The sequence below is a fragment of the Pseudochaenichthys georgianus genome, chromosome 6 (assembly GCF_902827115.2).
Source record: "Pseudochaenichthys georgianus chromosome 6, fPseGeo1.2, whole genome shotgun sequence".
Taxonomy (NCBI): domain Eukaryota; kingdom Metazoa; phylum Chordata; class Actinopteri; order Perciformes; family Channichthyidae; genus Pseudochaenichthys; species Pseudochaenichthys georgianus.
The window spans coordinates 37589637-37602267 of NC_047508.1; positions in this window are offsets into that span (position 1 = coordinate 37589637).

Here is a 12631-nt window from a genome sequence, read left to right on the forward strand (position 1 = left end):
ATTTCACCTTTTTCATGAGATGAAACCTAAATATGAAACTTCAACTGCTTTTTAAGATAAGTGTTTTTCTTTTTTTTAAAATGCAAAATAGATAACACATACAAAATCCAGAATATGTAAGCGCTGATTATTCTTCTTCACATTCACAGGGACACATATTTTACAAAGGAAGCATCTAATGAGAGTACTTGTGGAAACAGAACTGAAATTGTTGTTAAGCTGACAAACGCAGTCATATCATGCGTCAAACAATTTGTACAATGCTCCATCGATTTGATCAAGTGCCTTATCTCCAATCCTCCCACTCTTTCCACATCGAATAAGGGGTTGCTAGATTACCGAGGTACATTGAGTCAGACTTCAAAACAAAATACCACCTAGTATTTAATTGTGTGATGCAACATTTGACGTTTATATAAGTATTGGTTTTAATATTCATTTTCATACATGAGAGTAATAGTCTGAATACAACTGCATACTACTACATTTATACTACTACTATCATATATTGTAGTAAAAAGTACCTAATTTAATTGAGCAGACATTAAGATTGAAGAAATTGGTCAAATTAATCATATTTAAAGTTCATTATTTAGTATAAAACGCAAGGTGCCGTTTTGGTAAGAGAAAAGTAGCTTCAAGCTTATTTTTTGATGTTTTTGAACTTTTTGCGTTTAACATCCATGTTGTTACGTCCCCAGCTCGCTTAGGGTAAAAGGGAAGCAACACGAAACCAGGGGGGTATACTACGAAGCAGGATTTTCGCTTAGCCGGCTAAATTCAGGGGAAACTCCGGCTTTCCGGTCCTACGAAGCTGGTTCTCTTTTTAGCAGGCTAGATCTCCATGGTAACTTATGCTTAGCGGCTAACCTGGTCGGGACCAGGTTAGGTTGCAGGCTAAGAGCTCAACTCAGTGAAAGCACCGCCTGCTGACCAATCAGAGCTCAGTGTGCGGAGTTTAAAGCGATCAAGTCATATTACAGGAGAAAGGAAATACAGAAAAGCTGCCGTTGCAGGAAAGACGGCCGGCAAAAATCACCGACTGTGTGAACGTGAACATTAATAGAATATCACCTCCCATCTTCAGAGCTATCTGACTATTATAACATTAGCGTTAAGAAAGCTTACTTAAATATCGGCCACAACATAAGTAACCGGATCAGAGTAACATTAAGTACAGTCCGCGGCATATCACTTCATAATGTATCATATATCTCCTGATCTGAGTCAGCTGAGCCGTATCTGGCCGTGCAACACTCACAGTGTCACATACTGTATGCAGAAGTATTATTTTAAGCAACACATTAAGTTGACGAAACACTCGAGACAAATGTAATTGAAGTCAGATCGTGTTTTAGACGGGCAGTGATATCATAAACCTGTTAATGTACGCATTCAAACACTTTTTCTTTTGCCAGCTGTATTCACCTTGCAGGTGCAGCTATGTGGCTTTTATCCTGGATCAAGTGTTTAAGTCATGGATGTTTAAAGTTTAACTTCTTCATTTTTGACTAGTATTAAAGTTCACTTTTCATTCAGGAAGTATGACGCTGCGCTGTCAGTACGCTTCTCCATGTTTGTGATTGGTCGAATGCTCCAGATACCACCCCTTTCATGTGAACGCGCACCTAACTAGATAGGACACGGCTGGCTTGAGCGATCCACTTGATAACCAGCGTCGTAGTACAGTTTAGCGAGAGCGCGTATGTTTTGGATTAGGCCAACCGGCTAACTCAAACATATCCAGGTTAGGTTGAACCAGGTTCGTAGTATAGGCCCCTGGTGTTCTTGGTAAGAGCTACACATAACGTAAGGAGAGCACCGAGAGACGTCTGACACAGATTCAGACCTCTCCTGTCTAACTGAGATGCACACACCCTTGTAAGAGTCCCCGGAAGGTGTGGGCAGGGATTGGGGAGTCGGGCCCGACCTGCTCCAATCCAGATCTTCGGTCACGCCTACCGGAGGAGGGACAGGAAACTGGCATCCAATGGCGTCCAGGCAACGGCACATCTGATATACATATAACATACACAGCTGAAAACAATCCCAGACAGGTTAACGAGCAGACAGCGGCAGCAGTCGTGACACACCCCCCCCCCCCCTTAAGACACAAACTCACAGTTTTGTTAACCATGCCTACTACTAAACCTACCTAATAATTCTGAAGGACTCTAAAAGACTCAAAGGAAATCTCTACACACAATACACATAACGACCAGGGTCGTAACAACGTTCAAAACTAAATGTTATTCTTGGCAGAGTTATATTGCATATTAAAACGGGTCTTAGGGAGACTTTAAGTTTCTTATTTATGAACTTTATCTATTTTAGGTTTCCCTTTTATAGACTCCAAGACATACAGTTCACCACCACCCTCCTGTATTTCTATCTGTTTTCAAAATGAATGGTCCTTTGTATGAAAAAACAAGAGTAATGTACACTTAACTGTCATGGAATCAGAAACCTTAGACACTCAAGACATAACCAAATATATAATAAACACTGCTGATTGACGGAATTATTATATTGTTGTCCAAGAGTAAAAGAGCCAGAATACTTGCGTCAGGTCCGCCAAGAGTGTTTGTGTCTGTCTAAAGAATAACCAAATCTTACAGGTTTGATATACTTGTTTTTAGTTTACACAGCACTATACGTTTGGACCTTTTACAATCACATGTTCTCAATAACACGTTGCAAACAGACATGTGTCACATTCAAGGTCTCTTTAGATAAACTAAATGACGAAACTCATGAGCATGGCTTACGCCCCAGTGAGATGATCGTGAACTGTTCATGAACTTGTCATGAAAAGTTCATGGAATATCAGTGAACCATATTCATGAACAGCTCATAAACAGCTCATAACAAAGTTGATGAACTGTTCATGAAATTGTCATGAACATTAAATGGCACTAGGGCAGTTCATGAACTACTCATGAAACTCCTGTGCTGGAATGGTTCATGAACAATTCATGAAATGGAGTTTTCAGTGAGTGTGTAGTGTTACAACCCGCTCCTGGGCTGCAAACAAAAAGCAGGGAGGCGAGACGAAAGGTAAGAATAACAATTTGTTTATTTTCTTATAAACAAATTATATAAACAAGTGAAGACGCAGGACCATCCTCAGGTCCCCGAAGCTGGCACGGGGAGAGTGACCAGAGGAGTCCCCCTAAGAACCGGCTGGGCTCCTCCTATATCCTGTTCAATTCCAGGTGTAGCTCATCAACCCCTGAACCTGCGAACCTAAGCACACAAACAAAGAACACACAGAAACAGCTCCCCACGTGGTGTGGAGGAGTCGTCACACTCCCCCCCATAAGAACGGAGTTCTCCTAAGAACACCGTAAGCTACCCAATAACAGTGACATTTCAGAAGCTCGGAGCTCTAGACAATGCATCGGCTACCACGTTATCCGAACCTTTAATGTGGCGAATGTCCAGGCAATAGGCCTGTAGATACAGCATCCACCGCATTAACCTACGATTTGGGCAACAAACGGAGTTCAAGAAAGTGATGGGGTTATGGTCTGTGTACACAACCAGCGGAACACTGGAGCCTACATACACATCAAAATGCTGTAACGCCCAGATGAGCGCGAGGGTTTCCTTTTCGATTACCGAGTAGTTCAACTGAAACGAGTTAAACTTCTTGGAATAGAAACTCACGGGGCGGTCCACCCCACTACCATCAGCTTGGAACAGTACGGCTCCTGTCCCGACATCACTTGCATCCACATGCAGTTGAAAAGGTCGAATCATGCAAGGAGCGGCCAGCACAGGAGGTGAAGACAGAACAGACTTGACATTACCAAAAGCCTGCTGGCACACATCTGACCAAACATACCGGGCCTTCCCTTTCAGCAAATCGGTCAGGGGAGCCACCACAGTTGAAAAGTTCTTACAAAAACTGCGATAATACCCAACTAACCCAAGGAACCGCTGAAGTTCCTTTTTGGTAGTAGGAACTGGGTACTTGGTTATCGCACTTACTTTGGCCTCGACAGCAGACACCGTCCCCTGCCCTACCACTTTTCCGAGGTAAGTGACGGTGAACTTGGCAAAGTCACACTTTGCCAAGTTCACCGTCAGGCACGCTTCACCCAACCGGTCAAACAGTCTCTTAATACGGGCCAAATGTTCTTCCCACGTATCGCTATAGATCACAACGTCATCCAAGTACACGGCACAACCTTCCAATCCCGACACCACCCTGTTCATAAGTCGCTGAAATGTGGAGGGAGCATTACGCAGACCAAAACTCATCACATTATAGGAATATAATCCTGAGGGTGTAATAAAAGCAGAGATGTCCTTGGCCCTTTGAGAAAGTGGAACCTGCCAGTAACCCTTTAGGAGGTCAAATTTGCTCACAAACTGCGCAGAACCAACCTGATCAATACAATCCTCCATACGAGGCAGTGGATACGCATCCGGTTTAGTAACCGCGTTAACCTTCCGATAATCTGTGCAAAACCTAGGACTCTTATCAGACTTCTCCACAAGCAGACATGGTGATGCCCAGCTAGAACAAGACGGTTCGGCGATTCCATTTTCGAGCATGTACTTGATTTCTTTGTCCATTATCTGCCGTTTTACCTCAGACACACGATAGAAACGCTGGCGAATGGGATGCGCACCCTCCACATCTATATCGTGCACTACCATGTGTGTTCGGCTAGGTGTATCACTGAACAGACACATATTACTACGAATCAGAGCAGTCAACTCAACCCTTTCTTCTGCCAACAAATGACCCAACAGTGACTCCATATTCTGCAACGTTTCAGTATTTTTCAACCTTCCCCGCAACAAGCTCTCATCAGGCGCTGTAACCCCATCATCTTCACCTCCGAAGACCTGACTCCCCACTGCCGCTGCTGCTGAGAGGGGTCTAGTCTCAACACCATAGTACGACTTCAGTAGGTTTACATGGCAGAGCTGAGTGGCTTTTCTACGCTTCGGCGTGGACAGGAGTACATTTTGGTCAGATACCTGCTCGAGTACTGTGAAAGGGCCAGAAAACTTTGCCTGAAACGGCGAGTTGACCATTGGCAACAAAGCCAGGACCTGATCACCAGGACTAAACGAGCGCTGCTTGGTTCTCCGGTCATACAGACGCTTCATCTTTCCCTGGGCGGACGACAATTTATCCCTGGCCATCTCCGCAGCTGAATACAACCGATGCCGGAACCCGTTTACATAGTCAACAAGTTTCCTAGGGGTTTCTGACGGCGTGACAGCATCGCTCAACAGCGCAAGCGGCCCACGCACCCTGTGGCCAAAAACAAGTTCATTAGGGCTAAACCCTGTACTCTCCTGTACAACTTCTCTTGCCGCTAACATAAGCCAGGGTAGCCCTTCCTCCCAATCCTGATTCATCTCCACACAATAACCCCGTAACAGAGACTTCAGAGTCTGATGGAACCTCTCTAACACTCCTTGGCTCTGTGGGTGATATGCAGAAGACTGCCTATGCTGGACCTTCAACTGCTTCACCACCTGTGCAAAAAGATGTGATGAGAAGTTTGAACCCTGATCGCTCTGAATCACTTTTGGGATTCCAAAGATTGACATGAAACGTGTCAGGGCTTTTACAACTGACCGTGTGGTGATGGACCGCAGCGGGTACGCAGCTGGATACCTTGTGCTTTGACACATCACAGTAAGCAAATAATTGCTACCTGCTTTAGAACAAGGTAAAGACCCCACGCAATCAATAATCAAATACTCAAAAGCCTGCATTTCCGCTGGAATGGGAGACAATGGAGCGGATTTCACTTTCTGATTTGGTTTACCCGTCATTTGGCATGTGTGACACGATTTAATATACTGAGACACGTCTTTCCTTAACAGAGGCCAAAAAAAATACCGCAAGATGTAATTATAGGTTTTACGGACGCCCAGGTGTCCCGATTGATTATGTGCGGTCCTAAGTACTTCCTCCCGAAATTTTAACGGGACCACAACCTGAAACACTGGCTCACCGATGAAATCCTCCCCATGTGGTAACCATTTCCTGACCAGCAGCTCCCCCTGCAGCAGATAACCACCGGCAGCGCTCTCTCCATCCTCAGTGGAGAGAACCGCCTCAAAGAACCGACCGAGGGAGACGTCAGCCTTCTGTTCTACTCCCAATTCACTGCGGGAGACAGACAACAATGAGTCAGGAACAACCACAAAATCTACATCAATCGCATCCTCCTCAGATTCCTCTTGGACACGGCTCCCAGCCCGTGTCACCGCACAAGCTACAAACACATCAGGAAAACACCTAGCCATCTCATCGGGGTAACCAGTCTCCGGGGGTGAAGATGACACTACCGGAGGTGGAGGACCATCAGCCCACACCCGGCTGCCAGCCAGGCCGTTCCCCAGGATGATATCCACTCCTTCAATCGGCAGTACAGGACGGACCCCCATGACAACCTCCCCCTGTACCAAATCAGAGTTAAGCACAACCAAATGCAGAGGAACAGGCACAACACTCATCCCCATACCTCGCATCAGGACAAAATCCCCAGTCCCAGAGTTGTGTGAAAATGATAACACAGAGCTCAAAATGTAGGAATCATATGCTGCCGTGTCCCTCAAAATTCTTACCGGCACCCTAACGTCACCCCCCACCAGTGACACGTATCCGTTTGACATAAACGCAGAGAAATCCGGTTCCTTCAACCCGCATGGCTCATTAACCTGCTGACAGGGAAAGACGACAGGGACAGGTTTTACAGACACAGCACAAGCAGCAGAGTTAACCTGGCCTACATGGTTCCCCCTGCTAGCCTTAGCTTTGGGACAGTCCCCCTTCCAGTGCCCTCTCCCCTTGCAGAAATGACATATCTCCGAATCACCCTGTGCCTGACCTCGCATCATACGTCCAGGTCTACCCCAAGTTGACCTATTTTTCTCCTCCCATCTCCCAGGACCATACATATCCCCTTGGTCCTGGACCCTGAAGTCGCGACCGCCCCTGTGCGTTAGCACATAATCATCTGCCAGAGCAGCAGCCTCTGCAGCAGTTGTCACCTTACGCTCGCTGATGTAAACCGCAATGTGTCTGGGCACAGAATTTTTAAATTGCTCCAACACCATCAATTCACACAATGCGACATAGGTATCCACCTTCAAGGAGTTACACCACCTACTAAAAGAGGTAACCAGATCCCTGGCAAACTCAACATGTGTCTGCCTGTCAGACATCTCCCAGGACCGAAACCTCTGTCGATAGGCCTCAGGGACCAACTCGTAAGCTTTCAACACAGCCGTTTTGACCATCAGATACACTTTGCTATCTGCCACCGTCAGAGCAGAGTAGGCTTCCTGGGCCCTACCTGTTAGCACACACTGCAGCAATAAGGTGCTATTAGCGCTATTAGCTCAAACAAGGAGAAAAATGTATCTGGATCTCTTTCATCAAATTGGGGCACAACCCGCAGATTACCGGCAACGTCGAATGGAGTAGCTCTACCAGGGAAATTCGAGGCCTGACTTGCAGCTCCAGCAGGTAAACCCAACCTCCGCTCCTCTAACACAAGCCTTTTAATTTCTAGCTGCAACAGCAACAGCTCCTTTCTCTGCTCAAAAGTCAGGTCTGTATCACGGGAGCCAGACGTACTGACACCGTCTCTGCTAGGATCAACCGTATATTTCCCCCCTTTGAAAACCCCCAACTCGAACAGATTTGCCCTAATAATCCCTCTTATGTTCTCCTTCATCCTCTTATCCCCAACATCCAAGCGGAAATGCTCAGCAACACTAATCAGCTGCTCCCGTGAGAAACCCTCCAGTAGCTCCTCTGTAGGCTCTCTCACAAAGTCCTCCACACTCTCCATCATGCAAACACGGAGTGCACGTTTACGCTACCACACACCCTACACGCTACCGTGGCCCGTCCCTCTAACTGCCTTCAGAAACTAGCTAAACTCCCCGCTAGTCTTCAGGTGCTAATTATGGCGGGTACTTATGCACTTTTCTACCGTAAGCTCGGCGAGGCGACCAGCAAACCGGCAACTCCACCCGCAGCCTCGGCGTGCTCCCGAGCTAATAGCTCTAACCACTTTCACACCGCACTAACAGCCCCCCCTACGACCTTCAAGGAAGACCGTACTATACCTAACAGGGACAGACACCACGGTAACCAACGATCTGCGCTCCCTTCGCTGCCAAACACTCACCCCCCGCAACACTACTGCCAAAACAACTAGCCGCACCCAGCGGCAACAGCAGCTGCGCGAAACCCGTCCAGTTGCACACGCTTCTCAGGTCCAAAACAACGAGCCCCCATCTGTTACAACCCGCTCCTGGGCTGCAAACAAAAAGCAGGGAGGCGAGACGAAAGGTAAGAAAATAACAATTTGTTTATTTTCTTATAAACAAATTATATAAACAAGTGAAGACGCAGGACCATCCTCAGGTCCCCGAAGCTGGCACGGGGAGAGTGACCAGAGGAGTCCCCCTAAGAACCGGCTGGGCTCCTCCTATATCCTGTTCAATTCCAGGTGTAGCTCATCAACCCCTGAACCTGCGAACCTAAGCACACAAACAAAGAACACACAGAAACAGCTCCCCACGTGGTGTGGAGGAGTCGTCACAGTAGGGATATTCAGTTTTCAACCAAGAACATATCAAGAACTGTTCATAACAACTTCATGAACAGTTCATACCCAGTCACTGAATATAATTCAATGGCTGGCTATGAACTGTTCATGAACTGTTCATGTACATGAACTGTTCATGAACCATTGACTGTGGGTCAATTGGCAACCATAGAAAACAACAATTATGTCAATCACAATGGAACTTTACTCAAATTAACATACAAACATACATGTATACAGGTGGAGCACTACAATTAATCCTATCACTATTTGAAGCACAGTTCTTGATACTCAGCTGCACAAACAAATGTGTTACGGGTCCCAAAAGCTTGGGTACCACAGCAACAATAAATGATTTCTGTAGAAAACAGAAAAGTCCAGCAGCAATAATTATACACAGGATCCGGTTGATCGTCTGGATTGCTTCTTATTCAAAATTCAAAGTACACAGTTACATTCAAATAGCTGAACTTTACAAACATCACATTTCTCCATTTAAGTTATCCGTCTGTCAGTCAATTACTGTATCTCAAGGACACACATAACCAGTGATGTAGTGGGCGTTGGACGCGGGGGTACGCCGTACCCCCACTTATTTGGAGCATGATATTTTTTGTAATAGTCTAATAAATATAAAATCATTGCCAGTCTTATCAGTTGAAAGTGTGTATTTGTTGTAATAATGACAAAAACATAATACATTTCACAGTAATTATAATAAAAAATAAAAACGATTTCCTTAAAGAATTATGATTAGTCATCAGGCTCGTGACCCCGCGGCGAGCTGGGGGTGTGTCAGTGACACACCCACGGCCAGCTTACCGCCTGCCGATTTTGCGGCAGCTCTTTCCCTCAAGAACGCTAACGAAAAAGCTCTATAATGGCAGGCAAACATTTTGTACTTGACTTCTTTTCTAAAAAGAATATAATTCACAAGAACAAAGAGTCTAGCAGCACCGAAGCTACAAGTGAAGCTGCTACTAGTACTACAGTACATACATCAGAAGAGCCGCCTAAAGACGTGGATAATGCTAGCTAACGTGCACGTTAGCTGCGCTAGCAACGTTCCCCTGGCTAGCTCAAGCTCACCTTTCCCAGAGGTGTGGACGGAGGAGATGTGGCGGAGGAAACAAGAGACATACCCGTGGATAGACTGCAAAGCTGGGAAACTGGGCTGCAAAGTGTGTCCATCCATATCTGATGTATCAGTCTTCAAAACGCAAGGTGTGTGTGTGTGTGTGTGTGAAAAAAGCAGCGCTGTCTGCTTATTTGCAATGTAGGCTAGGCCTAATCAGAATAATTTCCAGTCCAGATTCAATGTTTGCATTAGTAGGCTATATATATTTTTCGTTTTGTTTATTTAATAAGTTAATTTCAGGACAACTTTGGGAATTTTGTTTGTTTGTTATGAGTTTTAAATAGATTTTGAAAGTGGAGATAGAGAGAGAGAAAAGCAGCGCTGTCTGCTTAGTTGCAATACTGTAGTTTATGCAATTTAGGCCTATACATTGTTTATGTAATGTATGTGCCAGTGTGTCCATGGTTTTGAGTCTGTGTGTGTCTGTTGAGCACAGCGCCGTCTGCTTTTTGCAGTACAGTAAGTAAAGTAGGACTAAGCATACCGGTAGTTTCTGTGGACCTGTCTGCCCGTTTTGTGAGTGCACTGCGCGCGTGCGCACTTGTTTGGCATTGTTTGGGATGACCTAATTTAAAATAGCGTCCCCCCAGTAAAAAAATCCCCACTACACAACTGCACATAACGCTATAAAATAATACTTTCTATCAATATATCTTTACCAAATATAACATATTATGGAGATCACAAAAATACACTGTCAATGTTAATAAACAAAAAACAAGGCAATGTGCCTGCAAGACTTCACTCAGGTAAACAAAACATATTACCCGTGCGCAGCAGCCAACCTGCCTGCGAGCCTTCGCTCAGGTCACACTTACCCAGGCGCGGCTGAAGCCCGCGAAAATGGCATATATTGTTGCCGACAGTTTAGTATTTTTAAAATACCGTTACTATGTCAAACATGCTCAAAACCTTCTGACACACTCTCCTAAACATCTCCAACATCATATCTAATGCACACAAGTTAACATCGATCATTTTCATCATGTACTGACCTGTAGAAAACAGAAAAGTGCAGCAGCAATAATTATACACAGGATCCGGTTGATCGTCTGGATTGCTTCTGAGGAGGGGGCGGAAGTGTCCCGCCTAAAATAACCCAGATGTCACCACTCACCTGCCAAAGGTTCCACCTTGGTGCTACTTACTCGTACTGCTTCTCAAACAGTACAGATAAACCATAAAATGATATGAATGTCACCAAAATAAATACAGATAATGTTCAGTTTCAAATTCACTATTGTTTTGTTTTAAGATTAAAAGTTTTAAAAAAATAAAGAAATGTTCAAATAGTAGATGAATATTCAAGAGGTCTTTAAAATCATCACACTGATCATCAAAAGTTCATAAAATGCTCATGAATATTCAAAAATATTCTGAACTTGCCACAATAATCCAACATTCATGAAATGCTAATAGTCATGAAAAGTTCATGAAATGCTCATGCAAACTTTTTGGGGTTTTAATTATAATTTTGTGATTGGCTGGATCATGAAAAGTTCATAAATTGCTCATAAAAGTCTGTCATGAGCAAAACAGGAACTTTATATGAATGAACAATGTTCATAAAAATGTCATGAACTGCTCTTTAAAATGGTTCATGAGCATTTTATGAATTTTGGTTCATGAACATGACAAGTGTACATATAATGAGTTGTTCATGAATGTTTCATGAGTGCTCATGAACAGCTCATAAAGTCATGAACTCCATCTCGCAGGGGAGATTATTTCAACACAACATTATTTGTTATCCTTGAATTACATTCAGCCTTTCAATTTGTCAGGCTAAACTAAACTGGAGCTCAGTGCCACTCTGAGATCCATGAGCCATGACCGTGTCTACAGGTTCTACAGTAACGATTTTAATCATGAGCTCATTATGTCTCACACAGAGAGGCCACTCAATCAGATCAATTGATTAATTAAGTCTCAAGGGCGTTTGGGGACCCGGGTGACAATATGATCCCTGAGGACAGGATGAAGGTCCGAAAGCAATAGTTGTTAAATAAATGCTTCTGCAGGGTCAGCATAAATGTCGCATGTACCCACTTTTACATCTAATTAAAAAGCAAATAGTCCTCTCTCAATTGAATCTGATAACTCACTCCAAGGGCAGATGTTCTTTCTAGGCTTTTCGGTGTTGGTTTTGGGTACACACTCCAGTGTTAAGTCAGCAGGAAGAGAGGAAGGGATTTGTGCAAGCCAGCATCATATTAAAGCATGTAATACAGGCTAATCCTTCTCCACTCATGCTACTGTAAGGCCAGGAATACTGAGGCAGTGCCGGCTTGATTTGACTCAACCTACAGTAACAGCTGGGTGAGTAAGGACCACCACTGTGTTGGCCATTTATTCACACTCACTGAATAGCACTAACATAGGTGGGAGTAGCTCCACATGCGTTTTCTTCATCATGAACCAGAGTCATGGCCTTAAGCTGCTGTATAATAAAACAAATAACATTGATATGTGTTTGTGTGTACTGAAAGGAATTAAATACAGATATTTCCAGCATCAATTGTAGAGAAAATCATGTTAAACTGGAACCCTGAGGAATATTTATTTAGATGTCATGCTTTGTTTACTAACACAAAGCTCAATGGGGTGCAGTAATAAGTAACAGACCAACACAATGTCATCTTGATTTTTCAAGTGAGGCTTTACAAATGTTCAAATTATTTAGCATTTTCTTAAATAAAAATTCCAGCATGAACTTTTAAGAGGGTCTTAGACATTGGTGAGAGTGTATTCAAGCCAAGCTTTAGTTATTTTGAGCAGAAGATCTTTCTTTGGTGTAAGAACAAGTCAAGTCAATTATTTGCAGACTCTTTGAAGGTTACTTACAAATAAAATGTACCAGCACAGGATGTTCACAAAGTATCAGCCAAACAAC